Source organism: Zeugodacus cucurbitae, chromosome 5 (assembly GCF_028554725.1).
Source record: "Zeugodacus cucurbitae isolate PBARC_wt_2022May chromosome 5, idZeuCucr1.2, whole genome shotgun sequence".
Classification (NCBI taxonomy): Eukaryota; Metazoa; Arthropoda; class Insecta; order Diptera; family Tephritidae; genus Zeugodacus; species Zeugodacus cucurbitae.
In genome coordinates this window covers 24974810-24995729 of record NC_071670.1, presented here as the reverse complement: position 1 = coordinate 24995729, position 20920 = coordinate 24974810, and positions in this window count along the sequence as shown.

The window sequence follows — 20920 nt, the reverse complement described above, 5'->3', positions numbered from 1 at the left end:
AATCTGAGAAAACTCAAAATATATGATTATGAATAAATGTTCTTTATGTTTTTATTTGTCGATATTCAACTTGCAAGAAAGTGAACTTTGATCATAAATCTGATAAAACTCAATTTAAATGATTATGAATAAATGTTATTTATGATTCTATTTGTCGATAAACAACTAGCGATAAAGTGAACTTTGATCATAAATCTGATAAAACTCAAATTAAATGATTATGAATAAATATTCCTTAAGTTTTTGTTTGTCGATATTCAACTTGCAAGAAATTGAACTTTGATCATAAATCTGAGAAAACTCAAAATAAATGATTATGATTAAATGTTCTTTATGTTTTTATTTGTCGATATTCAACTTGCAAGAAAGTGAACTTTGATCATAAATCTGATAAAACTCAATTTAAATGATTATGAATAAATGTTATTTATGATTCTATTTGTCGATAAACAACTAGCGATTAAGTGAACTTTGATCATAAAGCTGATAAAACTCAAATTAAATGATTATGAATAAATATTCCTTATGTTTTTATTTGTCGATATTCAACTTGCAAGAATGTGAACTTTGATCATAAATCTGATAAAATACATAATAAATGATTATGAATAAACATTCTTAATGTTTTTATTTGTCGATATACAACTTGCAAGAAAGTGAACCTTGATCTTAAATCTGATAAAATACAAAATAAATGATTATGAATAAATATTCCTTACGTTTTTATTTGTCGATATTCAATTTGCAAAAAAGTGAACTTTGATCTTAAATCTGATAAAATACAAAATAAATGATTATGAATAAATATTCCTTATGTTTTTATTTGTCGATATTCAACTTGCAAGAAAGTGAACTTTGATCTATAATCTGATAAAAATACAAAATAAATGATTATGAATAAATGTTATCTATGATTCTATTTGTCGATAAACAACTAGCGATAAAGTGAACTTTGATCATAAATATGATAAAATTCAAATTAAATGATTATGAATAAATATTCCTTAAGTTTTTATTTGTCGATATTCAACTTGCAAGAAAGTGAACTTTGATCATAAATCTGAGAAAACTCAAAATATATGATTATGAATAAATGTTCTTTATGTTTTTATTTGTCGATATTCAACTTGCAAGAAAGTGAACTTTGATCATAAATTTGATAAAACTCAAAAAAAATAAATGATTATGAATAATTGTTCTTTATGTTTCTATTTGTCGATAAACAACTTGCAAGAAAGTGAACTTTGATCTTAAATCTGATAAAACTCAAAATTAATGATTATGAATAAATATTCCTTAAGTTTTTATTTGTCGATATTCAACTTGCAAGAAAGTGAATTTTGATCATAAATCTGAGAAAACTCAAAATAAATGATTATGAATAAAGGTTCTTTATGTTTTTATTTGTCGATATTAAACTTGCAAGAAAGTGAACTTTGATCATAAATCTGATAAAACTCAATTTAAATGATTATGAATAAATGTTATTTATGATTCTATTTGTCGATAAACAACTAGCGATAAAGTGAACTTTGATCATAAATATGATAAAATTCAAATTAAATGATTATGAATAAATATTCCTTAAGTTTTTATTTGTCGATATTCAACTTGCAAGAAAGTGAACTTTGATCATAAATCTGAGAAAACTCAAAATATATGATTATGAATAAATGTTCTTTATGTTTTTATTTGTCGATATTCAACTTGCAAGAAAGTGAACTTTGATCTTAAATCTGATAAAAATACAAAATAAATGATTATGAGTAAATATTCCTTATGTTTTTATTTGTCGATATTCAATTTGCAAAAAAGTGAACTTTGATCTTAAATCTGATAAAATACAAAATAAATGATTATGAATAAATATTCCTTATGTTTTTATTTGTCGATATTCAACTTGCAAGAAAGTGAACTTTGATCATAAATCTGAGAAAACTCAAAATAAATGATTATGAGTAAATGTTCTTTATGTTTCTATTTGTCGATATTTAACTTGCAAGAAAGTGAACTTTGATCATAAATCATACAACTTGCAAGAAAGTGAACTTTGATCTTAAATCTGATAAAACTCAAATTAAATGATTATGAATAAATATTCTTTAAGTTTTTATTTGTCGATATTCAACTTGCAAGAAAGTGAACTTTGATCATAAATCAGATAAAACTCAAATTAAATGATTACGAATAAATGTACTATATATTTCTAATGGCAGATATACAACTTGCAAGAAAGTGAACCTTGATCTTAAATCTGATAAAACTCAAATTAAATGATTATGAATAAATATTCTTTAAGTTTTTATTTGTCGATATTCAACTTGCAAGAAAGTGAACTTTGATCATAAATTTGAGAAAACTCAAAAAAAAAATAAATGATTCTGAATAAATGTTCTTTATGTTTCTATTTGTCGATATTTAACTTGCAAGAAAGTGAACTTTGATCTTAAACCTGATAAAAATACAAAATAAATGATTATGAATAAATGTTATTTATGTTTCTATTTGTCGATATTCAACTTGCAAGAAAGTGATCTTTGATCATAAATCAGATAAAACTCAAATTAAATGATTACGAATAAATGTACTATATATTTCTAATGGCAGATATACAACTTGCAAGAAAGTGAACCTTGATCTTAAATCTGATAAAACTCAAATTAAATGATTATGAATAAATATTCTTTAAGTTTTTATTTGTCGATATTCAACTTGCAAGAAAGTGAACTTTGATCATAAATCAGATAAAACTCAAATTAAATGATTACGAATAAATGTACTATATATTTCTAATGGCAGATATACAACTTGCAAGAAAGTGAACCTTGATCTTAAATCTGCGAAAACTCAAAATAAATGATTATAAATATATATTCTTTATGTTTCTATTTGTCGATATTTAACTTGCAAGAAAGTGAACTTTGATCTTAAATCGGATAAAAATACAAAATAAATGATTATGAATAAATGTTATCTATGATTCTATTTGTCGATAAACAACTAGCGATAAAGTGGTCTTTGATCATAAATCTGATAAAACTCAAATTAAATGATTACGAATAAATGTACTATATATTTCTAATGGCAGATATACAACTTGCAAGAAAGTGAACCTTGATCCTAAATCTGATAAAACTCAAATTAAATGATTATGAATAAATATTCTTTAAGTTTTTATTTGTCCATATTCAACTTGCAAGAAAGTGAACTTTGATCATAAATTTGATAAAACTCAAAAAAAATAAATGATTATGAATAATTGTTCTTTATGTTTCTATTTGTCGATAAACAACTTGCAAGAAAGTGAACTTTGATCTTAAATCTGATAAAACTCAAAATTAATGATTATGAATAAATATTCCTTAAGTTTTTATTTGTCGATATTCAACTTGCAAGAAAGTGAATTTTGATCATAAATCTGAGAAAACTCAAAATAAATGATTATGAATAAATGTTCTTTATGTTTTTATTTGTCGATATTAAACTTGCAAGAAAGTGAACTTTGATCATAAATCTGATAAAACTCAATTTAAATGATTATGAATAAATGTTATTTATGATTCTATTTGTCGATAAACAACTAGCGATAAAGTGAACTTTGATCATAAATATGATAAAATTCAAATTAAATGATTATGAATAAATATTCCTTAAGTTTTTATTTGTCGATATTCAACTTGCAAGAAAGTGAACTTTGATCATAAATCTGAGAAAACTCAAAATAAATGATTATGAATACATGTTCTTTATGTTTTTATTTGTCGATATTCAACTTGCAAGAAAGTGAACTTTGATCATAAATCTGATAAAACTCAATTTAAATGATTATGAATAAATGTTATTTATGATTCTATTTGTCGATAAACAACTAGCGATAAAGTGAACTTTGATCATAAATCTGATAAAACTCAAATTAAATGATTATGAATAAATATTCCTTAAGTTTTTGTTTGTCGATATTCAACTTGCAAGAAAGTAAACTTTGATCATAAATCTGAGAAATATCAAAATAAATGATTATGATTAAATGTTCTTTATGTTTTTATTTCTCGATATTCAACTTGCAAGAAAGTGAACTTTGATCATAAATCTGATAAAACTCAATTTAAATGATTATGAATAAATGTTATTTATGATTCTATTTGTCGATAAACAACTAGCGATTAAGTGAACTTTGATCATAAAGCTGATAAAACTCAAATTAAATGATTATGAATAAATATTCCTTATGTTTTTATTTGTCGATATTCAACTTGCAAGAAAGTGAACTTTGATATTAAATGTGATAAAATACAAAATAAATGATTATGAATTTATGTTCTTTATGTTTTTATTTGTCAATATTCAACTTGCAAGAATGTGAACTTTGATCATAAATCTGATAAAATACATAATAAATGATTATGAATAAACATTCTTAATGTTTTTATTTGTCGATATACAACTTGCAAGAAAGTGAACCTTGATCTTAAATCTGATAAAATACAAAATAAATGATTATGAATAAATATTCCTTACGTTTTTATTTGTCGATATTCAATTTGCAAAAAAGTGAACTTTGATCTTAAATCTGATAAAATACAAAATAAATGATTATGAATAAATATTCCTTATGTTTTTATTTGTCGATATTCAACTTGCAAGAAAGTGAACTTTGATCTATAATCTGATAAAAATACAAAATAAATGATTATGAATAAATGTTATCTATGATTCTATTTGTCGATAAACAACTAGCGATAAAGTGAACTTTGATCATAAATCTGATAAAACTCAAATTAAATGACTACGAATAAATGTACTAAATATTTCTAATTGCAGATATACAACTTGCAGGAAAGTGAACCTTGATCTTAAATCTGATAAAACTCAAATTAAATGATTATCAATAAATATGCCTTATGTTTTTAACTTTCAACTTGCAAGAAAGTGAACTTTGATCATTAATCTGATAAAACTCAAATTAAATGATTATGAATAAATATTCCTTATGTTTTTATTTGTCGATATTCAACTTGCAAGATTGTGAACTTTGATCATAAATCTGATAAAACTCAAATTAAATGATTATGAATAAATATTCCTTAAGTTTTTATTTGTCGATATTCAACTTGCAAGAAAGTGAACTTTAATCCTAAATCTGAGAAAACTCAAAATAAATGATTATGAATAAATGTTCTTTATGTTTCTATTTGTCGATAAACAACTTGCAAGAAAGTGAACTTTGATCTTAAATCTGATAAAAATACAAAATAAATGATTATGAATAATTATTATTTATGTTTTTATTTGTCGATATTCAACTTGCAAGAAAGTGAACTTTGATCATAAATCTGATAAAACTCAATTTAAATGATTATGAATAAATGTTATTTATGATTCTATTTGTCGATAAACAACTAGCGATAAAGTGAACTTTGATCATAAATCTGATAAAACTCAAATTAAATGATTATGAATAAATATTCCTTAAGTGTTTGTTTGTCGATATTCAACTTGCAAGAAAGTGAACTTTGATCATAAATCTGATAAAACTAAATTTAAATGATTATGAAAAAATGTACTATATGTTTCTATTTGCAGATATACAACTTGCAAGAAAGTGAACTTTGATCATTAATCTGATAAAACTCAAAGTAAATGATTATAAATAAATATTCCTTATGTTTTTGTTTGTCGATACTCAACTTGCAAGAAAGTGAACTTTGATCATAAATATGAAAAAACTCAAAATAAATGATTATGAATAATTATTATCTATGTTTTTATTTGTCGATATTCAACTTGCAAGAAAGTGAACTTTGATATTAAATGTGATAAAATACAAAATAAATGATTATGAATTTATGTTCTTTATGTTTTTATTTGTCAATATTCAACTTGCAAGAATGTGAACTTTGATCATAAATCTGATAAAATACATAATAAATGATTATGAATAAACATTCTTAATGTTTTTATTTATCGATATTCAACTTGCAAGAAAGTGAACTTTGATCTATAATCTGATAAAAATACAAAATAAATGATTATGAATAAATGTTATCTATGATTCTATTTGTCGATAAACAACTAGCGATAAAGTGAACTTTGATCATAAATCTGATAAAACTCAAATTAAATGACTACGAATAAATGTACTAAATATTTCTAATTGCAGATATACAACTTGCAGGAAAGTGAACCTTGATCTTAAATCTGATAAAACTCAAATTAAATGATTATCAATAAATATGCCTTATGTTTTTAACTTTCAACTTGCAAGAAAGTGAACTTTGATCATAAATCAGATAAAACTCAAATTAAATGATTACGAATAAATGTACTATATATTTCTAATGGCAGATATACAACTTGCAAGAAAGTGAACCTTGATCTTAAATCTGATAAAACTCAAATTAAATGATTATGAATAAATATTCTTTAAGTTTTTATTTGTCGATATTCAACTTGCAAGAAAGTGAACTTTGATCATAAATTTGAGAAAACTCAAAAAAAAAATAAATGATTATGAGTAAATGTTCTTTATGTTTCTATTTGTCGATATTTAACTTGCAAGAAAGTGAACTTTGATCTTAAACCTGATAAAAATACAAAATAAATGATTATGAATAAATGTTATTTATGTTTCTATTTGTCGATAAACAACTAGCAATAAAGTGAACTTTGATCTTAAATCTGATAAAAATACAAAATAAATGATTATGAATAAATATTCTTTATGTTTTTATTTGTCGATATTTAATTTGTAAGAAAGTGAACTTTGATCTTAAATCTGTGAAAACTCAAAATAAATGATTATAAATATATATTCTTTATGTTTCTATTTGTCGATATTTAACTTGCAAGAAAGTGAACTTTGATCTTAAATCGGATAAAAATACAAAATAAATGATTATGAATAAATGTTATTTATGTTTCTATTTGTCGATAAACAACTAGCAATAAAGTGAACTTTGATCTTAAATCTGATAAAAATACAAAATAAATGATTATGAATAAATATTCTTTATGTTTTTATTTGCCGATATTTAATTTGCAAGAAAGTGAACTTTGATCTTAAATCTGCGAAAACTCAAAATAAATGATTATAAATATATATTCTTTATGTTTCTATTTGTCGATATTTAACTTGCAAGAAAGTGAACTTTGATCTTAAATCGGATAAAAATACAAAATAAATGATTATGAATAAATGTTATCTATGATTCTATTTGTCGATAAACAACTAGCGATAAAGTGGTCTTTGATCATAAATCTGATAAAACTCAAATTAAATGATTACGAATAAATGTACTATATATTTCTAATGGCAGATATACAACTTGCAAGAAAGTGAACCTTGATCCTAAATCTGATAAAACTCAAATTAAATGATTATGAATAAATATTCTTTAAGTTTTTATTTGTCCATATTCAACTTGCAAGAAAGTGAACTTTGATCATAAATTTGATAAAACTCAAAAAAAATAAATGATTATGAATAATTGTTCTTTATGTTTCTATTTGTCGATAAACAACTTGCAAGAAAGTGAACTTTGATCTTAAATCTGATAAAACTCAAAATTAATGATTATGAATAAATATTCCTTAAGTTTTTATTTGTCGATATTAAACTTGCAAGAAAGTGAACTTTGATCATAAATCTGATAAAACTCAATTTAAATGATTATGAATAAATGTTATTTATGATTCTATTTGTCGATAAACAACTAGCGATAAAGTGAACTTTGATCATAAATATGATAAAATTCAAATTAAATGATTATGAATAAATATTCCTTAAGTTTTTATTTGTCGATATTCAACTTGCAAGAAAGTGAACTTTGATCATAAATCTGAGAAAACTCAAAATAAATGATTATGAATACATGTTCTTTATGTTTTTATTTGTCGATATTCAACTTGCAAGAAAGTGAACTTTGATCATAAATCTGATAAAACTCAATTTAAATGATTATGAATAAATGTTATTTATGATTCTATTTGTCGATAAACAACTAGCGATAAAGTGAACTTTGATCATAAATCTGATAAAACTCAAATTAAATGATTATGAATAAATATTCCTTAAGTTTTTGTTTGTCGATATTCAACTTGCAAGAAAGTGAACTTTGATCATAAATCTGAGAAAACTCAAAATAAATGATTATGATTAAATGTTCTTTATGTTTTTATTTGTCGATATTCAACTTGCAAGAAAGTGAACTTTGATCATAAATCTGATAAAACTCAATTTAAATGATTATGAATAAATGTTATTTATGATTCTATTTGTCGATAAACAACTAGCGATTAAGTGAACTTTGATCATAAAGCTGATAAAACTCAAATTAAATGATTATGAATAAATATTCCTTATGTTTTTATTTGTCGATATTCAACTTGCAAGAAAGTGAACTTTGATATTAAATGTGATAAAATACAAAATAAATGATTATGAATTTATGTTCTTTATGTTTTTATTTGTCAATATTCAACTTGCAAGAATGTGAACTTTGATCATAAATCTGATAAAATACATAATAAATGATTATGAATAAACATTCTTAATGTTTTTATTTGTCGATATACAACTTGCAAGAAAGTGAACCTTGATCTTAAATCTGATAAAATACAAAATAAATGATTATGAATAAATATTCCTTACGTTTTTATTTGTCGATATTCAATTTGCAAAAAAGTGAACTTTGATCTTAAATCTGATAAAATACAAAATAAATGATTATGAATAAATATTCCTTATGTTTTTATTTGTCGATATTCAACTTGCAAGAAAGTGAACTTTGATCTATAATCTGATAAAAATACAAAATAAATGATTATGAATAAATGTTATCTATGATTCTATTTGTCGATAAACAACTAGCGATAAAGTGAACTTTGATCATTAATCTGATAAAACTCAAATTAAATGATTATGAATAAATATTCCTTATGTTTTTATTTGTCGATATTCAACTTGCAAGATTGTGAACTTTGATCATAAATCTGATAAAACTCAAATTAAATGATTATGAATAAATATTCCTTAAGTTTTTATTTGTCGATATTCAACTTGCAAGAAAGTGAACTTTAATCCTAAATCTGAGAAAACTCAAAATAAATGATTATGAATAAATGTTCTTTATGTTTCTATTTTTCGATAAACAATTTGCAAGAAAGTGAACTTTGATCTTAAATCTGATAAAAATACAAAATAAATGATTATGAATAATTATTATTTATGTTTTTATTTGTCGATATTCAACTTGCAAGAAAGTGAACTTTGATCATAAATCTGATAAAACTCAATTTAAATGATTATGAATAAATGTTATTTATGATTCTATTTGTCGATAAACAACTAGCGATAAAGTGAACTTTGATCATAAATCTGATAAAACTCAAATTAAATGATTATGAATAAATATTCCTTAAGTGTTTGTTTGTCGATATTCAACTTGCTAGAAAGTGAACTTTGATCATAAATCTGATAAAACTAAATTTAAATGATTATGAAAAAATATACTATATGTTTCTATTTGCAGATATACAACTTGCAAGAAAGTGAACTTTGATCATTAATCTGATAAAACTCAAAGTAAATGATTATAAATAAATATTCCTTATGTTTTTGTTTGTCGATATTCAACTTGCAAGAAAGTGAACTTTGATCATAAATATGAAAAAACTCAAAATAAATGATTATGAATAATTATTATCTATGTTTTTATTTGTCGATATTCAACTTGCAAAAAAGTGAACTTTGATCATAAATCTGATAAAACTAAATTTAAATGATTATGAAAAAATGTACTATATGTTTCTATTTGCAGATATACAACTTGCAAGAAAGTTAATTTTAAACATAGCTCTGAGAAATCTAAACAATTTTTATTCTTCTATTTGTCGATAAACAACTTGCACGAAAGTGAACTTTGATCTTAAATCTGATAAAATACAAAATAAATGATTATGAGTAAATATTCCTTATGTTTTTATTTGTGGATATTCAACTTGCAAGAAAGTGAACTTTGATCATAAATCTGAGAAAACTCAAAATAAATGATTATGAGTAAATGTTCTTTATGTTTCTATTTGTCGATATTTAACTTGCAAGAAAGTGAACTTTGATCTTAAACCTGATAAAAATACAAAATAAATGATTATGAATATATATTCTTTATGTTTCTATTTGTCGATATTTAACTTGCAAGAAAGTGAAATTTGATCTTAAATCTGATAAAAATACAAAATAAATGATTATGAATAAATGTTATCTATGATTCTATTTGTCGATAAACAACTAGCAATAAAGTGAACTTTGATCTTAAATCTGATAAAAATACAAAATAAATGATTATGAGTAAATATTCCTTATGTTTTTATTTGTCGATATTCAACTTGCAAGAAAGTGAACTTTGATCTTAAATCAGCGAAAACTCAAATTAAATGATTATGAATAAATATGCCTTATGTTTTTATTTGTGGATATTCAACTTGCAAGAAAGTGAACTTTGATCATAAATCTGAGAAAACTCAAAATAAATGATTATGAGTAAATGTTCTTTATGTTTCTATTTGTCGATATTTAACTTGCAAGAAAGTGAACTTTGATCTTAAACCTGATAAAAATACAAAATAAATGATTATGAATAAATGTTATTTATGTTTCTATTTGTCGATATTCAACTTGCAAGAAAGTGATCTTTGATCATAAATCAGATAAAACTCAAATTAAATGATTACGAATAAATGTACTATATATTTCTAATGGCAGATATACAACTTGCAAGAAAGTGAACCTTGATCTTAAATCTGATAAAACTAAAATTAAATGATTATGAATAAATATTCTTTAAGTTTTTATTTGTCGATATTCAACTTGCAAGAAAGTGAACTTTGATCATAAATCAGATAAAACTCAAATTAAATGATTACGAATAAATGTACTATATATTTCTAATGGCAGATATACAACTTGCAAGAAAGTGAACCTTGATCTTAAATCTGATAAAACTCAAATTAAATGATTATGAATAAATATTCTTTAAGTTTTTATTTGTCGATATTCAACTTGCAAGAAAGTGAACTTTGATCATAAATTTGAGAAAACTCAAAAAAAAATAAATGATTCTGAATAAATGTTCTTTATGTTTCTATTTGTCGATAAACAACTTGCAAGAAAGTGAAATTTGATCTTAAATCTGATAAAACTCAAAATTAATGATTATGAATAAATATTCCTTAAGTTTTTATTTGTCGATATTCAACTTGCAAGAAAGTGAATTTTGATCATAAATCTGAGAAAACTCAAAATAAATGATTATGAATAAATGTTATTTATGATTCTATTTGTCGATAAACAACTAGCGATAAAATGAACTTTGATCATAAACATGATAAAACTCAAATTAAATGATTATGAATAAATATTCCTTAAGTTTTTATTTGTCGATATTCAACTTGCAAGAAAGTGAACTTTGATCATAAATCTGAGAAAACTCAAAATAAATTATTATGAATAAATGTTCTTTATGTTTCTATTTGTCGATAAACAACTTGCAAGAAAGTGAACTTTGATCTTAAATCTGATAAAAATACAAAATAAATGATTATGAATAATTATTATTTATGTTTTTATTTGTCGATATTCAACTTGCAAGAAAGTGAACTTTGATCATTAATCTGATAAAACTCAAATTAAATGATTATGAATAAATATTCCTTATGTTTTTATTTGTCGATATTCAACTTGCAAGAATGTGAACTTTGATCTTAAACCTGATAAAAATACAAAATAAATGATTATGAATAAATGTTATTTATGTTTCTATTTGTCGATAAACAACTAGCAATAAAGTGAACTTTTATCTTAAATCTGATAAAATATAAAATAAATGATTATGAATAAATGTTCTTTATGTTTCCAGTTGTCGATAAACAACTTGCAAGAAAGTGAACTTTGATCATAAATCTGAGAAAACTCAAAATAAATGATTATGAATAAATGTTATTTATGATTCTATTTGTCGATAAACAACTAGCGATAAAATGAACTTTGATCATAAACATGATAAAACTCAAATTAAATGATTATGAATAAATATTCCTTAAGTTTTTATTTGTCGATATTCAACTTGCAAGAAAGTGAACTTTGATCATAAATCTGAGAAAACTCAAAATAAATTATTATGAATAAATGTTCTTTATGTTTCTATTTGTCGATAAACAACTTGCAAGAAAGTGAACTTTGATCTTAAATCTGATAAAAATACAAAATAAATGATTATGAATAATTATTATTTATGTTTTTATTTGTCGATATTCAACTTGCAAGAAAGTGAACTTTGATCATTAATCTGATAAAACTCAAATTAAATGATTATGAATAAATATTCCTTATGTTTTTATTTGTCGATATTCAACTTGCAAGAAAGTGAATTTTGATCATAAATCTGAGAAAACTCAAAATAAATGATTATGAATAAATGTTATTTATGATTCTATTTGTCGATAAACAACTAGCGATAAAATGAACTTTGATCATAAACATGATAAAACTCAAATTAAATGATTATGAATAAATATTCCTTAAGTTTTTATTTGTCGATATTCAACTTGCAAGAAAGTGAACTTTGATCATAAATCTGAGAAAACTCAAAATAAATTATTATGAATAAATGTTCTTTATGTTTCTATTTGTCGATAAACAACTTGCAAGAAAGTGAACTTTGATCTTAAATCTGATAAAAATACAAAATAAATGATTATGAATAATTATTATTTATGTTTTTATTTGTCGATATTCAACTTGCAAGAAAGTGAACTTTGATCATTAATCTGATAAAACTCAAATTAAATGATTATGAATAAATATTCCTTATGTTTTTATTTGTCGATATTCAACTTGCAAGAATGTGAACTTTGATCTTAAACCTGATAAAAATACAAAATAAATGATTATGAAATTATGTTCTTTATGTTTTTATTTGTCGATATTCAACTTGCACGAAAGTGAACTTTTATCTTAAATCTGATAAAATATAAAATAAATGATTATGAATAAATGTTCTTTATGTTTCCAGTTGTCGATAAACAACTTGCAAGAAAGTGAACTTTGATCTTAAATGTGATAAAATACAAAATAAATGATGATGAATAAATGTTCTTTATGTTTTTATTTGTCGATATTCAACTTGCAAGAAAGTGAACTTTGATCATAAATCTGATAAAACTCAAATTAAATGATTATGAATAAATGTACTATATATTTCCAATTGCAGATATACAACTTGCAGGAAAGTGAACCTTGATCTTAAATCTGATAAAACTCAAATTAAATGATTATGAATAAATATGCCTTATGTTTTTATTTGTCGATATTCAACTTGCAAGAAAGTGAACTTTGATCATTAATCTGATAAAACTCAATTTAAATGATTATGAATAAATATTCCTTATGTTTTTATTTGTCGATATTCAACTTGCAAGAATGTGAACTTTGATCTTAAACCTGATAAAAATACAAAATAAATGATTATGAATAAATGTTATTTATGTTTCTATTTGTCGATAAACAACTAGCAATAAAGTGAACTTTGATCTTAAATCTGATAAAAATACAAAATAAATGATTATGAGTAAATATTCCTTATGTTTTTATTTGTCGATATTCAACTTGCAAGAAAGTGAACTTTGATCTTAAATCAGCGAAAACTCAAATTAAATGATTATGAATAAATATGCCTTATGTTTTTATTTGTGGATATTCAACTTGCAAGAAAGTGAACTTTGATCATAAATCTGAGAAAACTCAAAATAAATGATTATGAGTAAATGTTCTTTATGTTTCTATTTGTCGATATTTAACTTGCAAGAAAGTGAACTTTGATCTTAAACCTGATAAAAATACAAAATAAATGATTATGAATAAATGTTATTTATGTTTCTATTTGTCGATAAACAACTAGCAATAAAGTGAACTTTGATCTTAAATCTGATAAAAATACAAAATAAATGATTATGGATAAATGTTCTTTATGTTTTTATTTGTCGATATTTAACATGCAAGAAAGTGAATTTCGATCTTAAATCAGCGAAAACTCAAATTAAATGATTATGAATAAATATTCTTTATGTTTTTATTTGTCGATATTTAATTTGCAAGAAAGTGAATTTTGATCTTAAATCTGCGAAAACTCAAAATAAATGATTATGAATATATATTCTTAATGTTTCTATTTGTCGATATTTAACTTGCAAGAAAGTGAACTTTGATCTTAAATCTGATAAAAATACAAAATAAATGATTATGAATAAATGTTATCTATGATTCTATTTGTCGATAAACAACTAGCGATAAAGTGATCTTTGATCATAAATCTGATAAAACTCAAATTAAATGATTACGAATAAATGTACTATATATTTCTAATGGCAGATATACAACTTGCAAGAAAGTGAACCTTGATCTTAAATCTGATAAAACTCAAATTAAATGATTATGAATAAATATTCTTTAAGTTTTTATTTGTCGATATTCAACTTGCAAGAAAGTGAACTTTGATCATAAATTTGAGAAAACTCAAAAAAAATAAATGATTATGAATAAATGTTCTTTATGTTTCTATTTGTCGGTAAACAACTTGCAAGAAAGTGAACTTTGATCTTAAATCTGATAAAACTCAAAATTAATGATTATGAATAAATATTCCTTAAGTTTTTATTTGTCGATATTCAACTTGCAAGAAAGTGAATTTTGATCATAAATCTGAGAAAACTCAAAATAAATGATTATGAATAAAGGTTCTTTATGTTTTTATTTGTCGATATTAAACTTGCAAGAAAGTGAACTTTGATCTTAAATATGATAAAACTCAAAATTAATGATTATGAATAAATATTCCTTAAGTTTTTATTTGTCGATATTCAACTTGCAAGAAAGTGAATTTTGATCATAAATCTGAGAAAACTTAAAATAAATGATTATGAATAAAGGTTCTTTATGTTTTTATTTGTCGATATTAAACCTGCAAGAAAGTGAACTTTGATCATAAATCTGATAAAACTCAATTTAAATGATTATGAATAAATGTTATTTATGATTCTATTTGTCGATAAACAACTAGAGATAAAGTGAACTTTGATCATAAATATGATAAAACTCAAATTAAATGATTATGAATAAATATTCCTTATGTTTTTATTTGTCGATATTCAACTTGCAAGAAAGTGAACTTTGATCATAAATCTGAGAAAACTCAAAATAAATGATTATGAATAAATGTTCTTTATGTTTCTATTTGTCGATAAACAACTTGCAAGGAAGTGAACTTTGATCTTAAATCTGATAAAAATACAAAATTAATGATTATGAATAATTATTATTTATGTTTTTATTTGTCGATATTCAACTTGCAAGAAAGTGAACTTTGATCATAAATCTGATAAAACTCAAATTAAATGATTATGAATAAATGTACTATATATTTCCAATTGCAGATATACAACTTGCAGGAAAGTGAACCTTGATCTTAAATCTGATAAAACTCAAATTAAATGATTATGAATAAATATGCCTTATGTTTCTATTTGTCGATATTCAACTTGCAAGAAAGTGAACTTTGATCATTAATCTGATAAAACTCAAATTAAATGATTATGAATAAATATTCCTTATGTTTTTATTTGTCGACATTCAACTTGCAAGAATGCGAACTTTGATCTTAAACCTGATAAAAATACAAAATAAATGATTATGAATAAATGTTATTTATGTTTCTATTTGTCGATAAACAACTAGCAATAAAGTGAACTTTGATCTTAAATCTGATAAAAATACAAAATAAATGATTATGAGTAAATATTCCTTATGTTTTTATTTGTCTTTATTCAACTTGCAAGAAAGTGAACTTTGATCTTAAATCAGCGAAAACTCAAATTAAATGATTATGAATAAATATGCCTTATGTTTTCATTTGTGGATATTCAACTTGCAAGAAAGTGAACTTTGATCATAAATCTGAGAAAACTCAAAATAAATGATTATGAGTAAATGTTCTTTATGTTTCTATTTGTCGATATTTAACTTGCAAGAAAGTGAACTTTGATCTTAAACCTGATAAAAATACAAAATAAATGATTATGAATAAATGTTATTTATGTTTCTATTTGTCGATAAACAACTAGCAATAAAGTGAACTTTGATCTTAAATCTGATAAAAATACAAAATAAATGATTATGAATAAATATTCTTTATGTTTTTATATGTCGATATTTAATTTGCAAGAAAGTGAACTTTGATCTTAAATCTGCGAAAACTCAAAATAAATGATTATAAATATATATTCTTTATGTTTCTATTTGTCGATATTTAACTTGCAAGAAAGTGAACTTTGATCTTAAATCGGATAAAAATACAAAATAAATGATTATGAATAAATGTTATCTATGATTCTATTTGTCGATAAACAACTAGCGATAAAGTGGTCTTTGATCATAAATCTGATAAAACTCAAATTAAATGATTACGAATAAATGTACAATATATTTCTAATGGCAGATATACAACTTGCAAGAAAGTGAACCTTGATCCTAAATCTGATAAAACTCAAATTAAATGATTATGAATAAATATTCTTTAAGTTTTTATTTGTCCATATTCAACTTGCAAGAAAGTGAACTTTGATCATAAATCTGAGAAAAGTCAAAATAAATGATTATGATTAAATGTTCTTTATGTTTTTATTTGTCGATATTCAACTTGCAAGAAAGTGAACTTTGATCATAAATCTGATAAAACTCAATTTAAATGATTATGAATAAATGTTATTTATGATTCTATTTGTCGATAAACAACTAGCGATTAAGTGAACCTTGATCTTAAATCTGATAAAATACAAAATAAATGATTATGAATAAATATTCCTTACGTTTTTATTTGTCGATATTCAATTTGCAAAAAAGTGAACTTTGATCATAAATCTGAGAAAACTCAAAATAAATGATTATGAGTAAATGTTCTTTATGTTTCTATTTGTCGATATTTAACTTGCAAGAAAGTGAACTTTGATCTTAAACCTGATAAAAATACAAAATAAATGATTATGAATAAATGTTATTTATGTTTCTATTTGTCGATAAACAACTAGCAATAAAGTGAACTTTGATCTTAAATCTGATAAAAATACAAAATAAATGATTATGAATAAATATTCTTTATGTTTTTATATGTCGATATTTAATTTGCAAGAAAGTGAACTTTGATCTTAAATCTGCGAAAACTCAAAATAAATGATTATAAATATATATTCTTTATGTTTCTATTTGTCGATATTTAACTTGCAAGAAAGTGAACTTTGATCTTAAATCGGATAAAAATACAAAATAAATGATTATGAATAAATGTTATCTATGATTCTATTTGTCGATAAACAACTAGCGATAAAGTGGTCTTTGATCATAAATCTGATAAAACTCAAATTAAATGATTACGAATAAATGTACAATATATTTCTAATGGCAGATATACAACTTGCAAGAAAGTGAACCTTGATCCTAAATCTGATAAAACTCAAATTAAATGATTATGAATAAATATTCTTTAAGTTTTTATTTGTCCATATTCAACTTGCAAGAAAGTGAACTTTGATCATAAATCTGAGAAAAGTCAAAATAAATGATTATGATTAAATGTTCTTTATGTTTTTATTTGTCGATATTCAACTTGCAAGAAAGTGAACTTTGATCATAAATCTGATAAAACTCAATTTAAATGATTATGAATAAATGTTATTTATGATTCTATTTGTCGATAAACAACTAGCGATTAAGTGAACCTTGATCTTAAATCTGATAAAATACAAAACAAATGATTATGAATAAATATTCCTTATGTTTTTATTTGTCGATATTCAACTTGCAAGAAAGTGAACTTTGATCTATAATCTGATAAAAATACAAAATAAATGATTATGAATAAATGTTATCTATGATTCTATTTGTCGATAAACAACTAGCGATAAAGTGAACTTTGATCATAAATCTGATAAAACTCAAATTAAATGACTACGAATAAATGTACTAAATATTTCTAATTGCAGATATACAACTTGCAGGAAAGTGAACCTTGATCTTAAATCTGATAAAACTCAAATTAAATGATAATCAATAAATATGCCTTATGTTTTTAACTTTCAACTTGCAAGAAAGTGAACTTTGATCATTAATCTGATAAAAGTCAAATTAAATGATTATGAATAAATATTCCTTATGTTTTTATTTGTCGATATTCAACTTGCAAGATTGTGAACTTTGATCATAAATCTGATAAAACTCAAATTAAATGATTATGAATAAATATTCCTTAAGTTTTTATTTGTCGATATTCAACTTGCAAGAAAGTGAACTTTAATCCTAAATCTGAGAAAACTCAAAATAAATGATTATGAATAAATGTTCTTTATGTTTCTATTTGTCGATAAACAACTTGCAAGAAAGTGAACTTTGATCTTAAATCTGATAAAACTACAAAATAAATGATTATGAATAATTATTATTTATGTTTTTATTTGTCGATATTCAACTTGCAAGAAAGTGAACTTTGATCATAAATCTGATAAAACTCAATTTAAATGATTATGAATAAATGTTATTTATGATTTTATTTGTCGATAAACAACTAGCGATAAAGTGAACTTTGATCATAAATCTGATAAAACTCAAATTAAATGATTATGAATAAATATTCCTTAAGTGTTTGTTTGTCGATATTCAACTTGCAAGAAAGTGAACTTTGATCATAAATCTGATAAAACTAAATTTAAATGATTATGAAAAAATGTACTATATGTTTCTATTTGCAGATATACAACTTGCAAGAAAGTGAACTTTGATCATTAATCTGATAAAACTCAAAGTAAATGATTATAAATAAATATTCCTTATGTTTTTGTTTGTCGATATTCAACTTGTAAGAAAGTGAACTTTGATCATAAATATGAAAAAACTCAAAATAAATGATTATGAATAATTATTATCTATGTTTTTATTTGTCGATATTCAACTTGCAAAAAAGTGAACTTTGATCATAAATCTGATAAAACTAAATTTAAATGATTATGAAAAAATGTGCTATATGTTTCTATTTGCAGATATACAACTTGCAAGAAAGTTAATTTTAAACCTAGCTCTGAGAAATCTAAACAATTTTTATTCTTCTATTTGTCGATAAACAACTTGCACGAAAGTGAACTTTGATCTTAAATCTGATAAAACTCAAATTAAATGATTATGAATAAATATTCCTTATGTTTTTATTTGTCGATATTCAACTTGCAAGAATGTGAACTTGATCATAAATCTGATAAAAATACAAAATAAATGATTATGAGTAAACATTCTTTATGTTTTTATTTGTCGATATTTAACTTGCAAGAAAGTGAACTTGATCATAAATCTGATAAAAATACAAAATAAATGATTATGAGTAAATATTCCTTAAGTTTTTATTTGTCGATATTCAACTTGCAAGAAAGTGAACTTTAATCCTAAATCTGAGAAAACTCAAAATAAATGATTATGAATAAATGTTCTTTATGTTTCTATTTGTCGATAAACAACTTGCAAGAAAGTGAACTTTGATCTTAAATCTGATAAAAATACAAAATAAATGATTATGGATAAATGTTCTTTATGTTTTTATTTGTCGATGTTTAACATGCAAGAAAGTGAATTTTGATCTTAAATCAGCGAAAACTCAAATTAAATGATTATGAATAAATATTCTTTATATTTTTATTTGTCGATATTTAATTTGCAAGAAAGTGAACTTTGATCTTAAATCTGCGAAAACTCAAAATAAATGATTATGAATAAATATCCTTTATGTTTCTATTTGTCGATATTTAACTTGCAAGAAAGTGAACTTTGATCTTAAATCTGATAAAAATACAAAATAAATGATTATGAATAAATGTTATCTATGATTCTATTTGTCGATAAACAACTAGCGATAAAGTGATCTTTGATCATAAATCTGATAAAACTCAAATTAAATGATTACGAATAAATGTACTATATATTTCTAATTGCAGATATACAACTTGCCAGAAAGGGAACCTTGATCTTAAATCTGATAAAACTCAAATTAAATGATTATGAATAAATATTCCTTATGTTTTTATTTGTCGATATTCAACTTGCAAGAAAGTGAACTTTGATCATTAATCTGATAAAACTCAAATTAAATGATTATGAATAAATATTCCTTATGTTTTTATTTGTCGATATTCAACTTGCAAGAATGTGAACTTGATCATAAATCTGATAAAAATACAAAATAAATGATTATGAGTAAACATTCTTTATGTTTTTATTTGTCGATATTTAACTTGCAAGAAAGTGAACTTGATCATAAATCTGATAAAAATACAAAATAAATGATTATGAATAAACATTCTTTATGTTTCTATTTGTCGATAAACAACTTGCAAGAAAGTGAACTTTGATCTTAAATGTGATAAAATACAAAGTAAATGATTATGAATAAACATTCTTTATGTTTTTATTTGTCGATATTTAACTTGCAGGAAAGTGAACTTTGATATTAAATGTGATAAAATACAAAATAAATGATTATGAATAAACATTCTTTATGTTTTTATTTGTCGATATTTAACTTGCAGGAAAGTGAACTTTGATATTAAATGTGATAAAATACAAAATAAATGATTATGAATAAACATTCTTTATGTTTTTATTTGTCGGTATTTAACTTGCGGGAAAGTGAACTTTTATCTTACATGTGATAAAATACAAAATAAATGATTATGAATAAATGTTCTTTATGTTTTTATTTGTCGGTATTTAACTTGCAGGAAAGTGAACTTTTATCTTACATGTGATAAAATACAAAATAAATGATTATGAATAAAT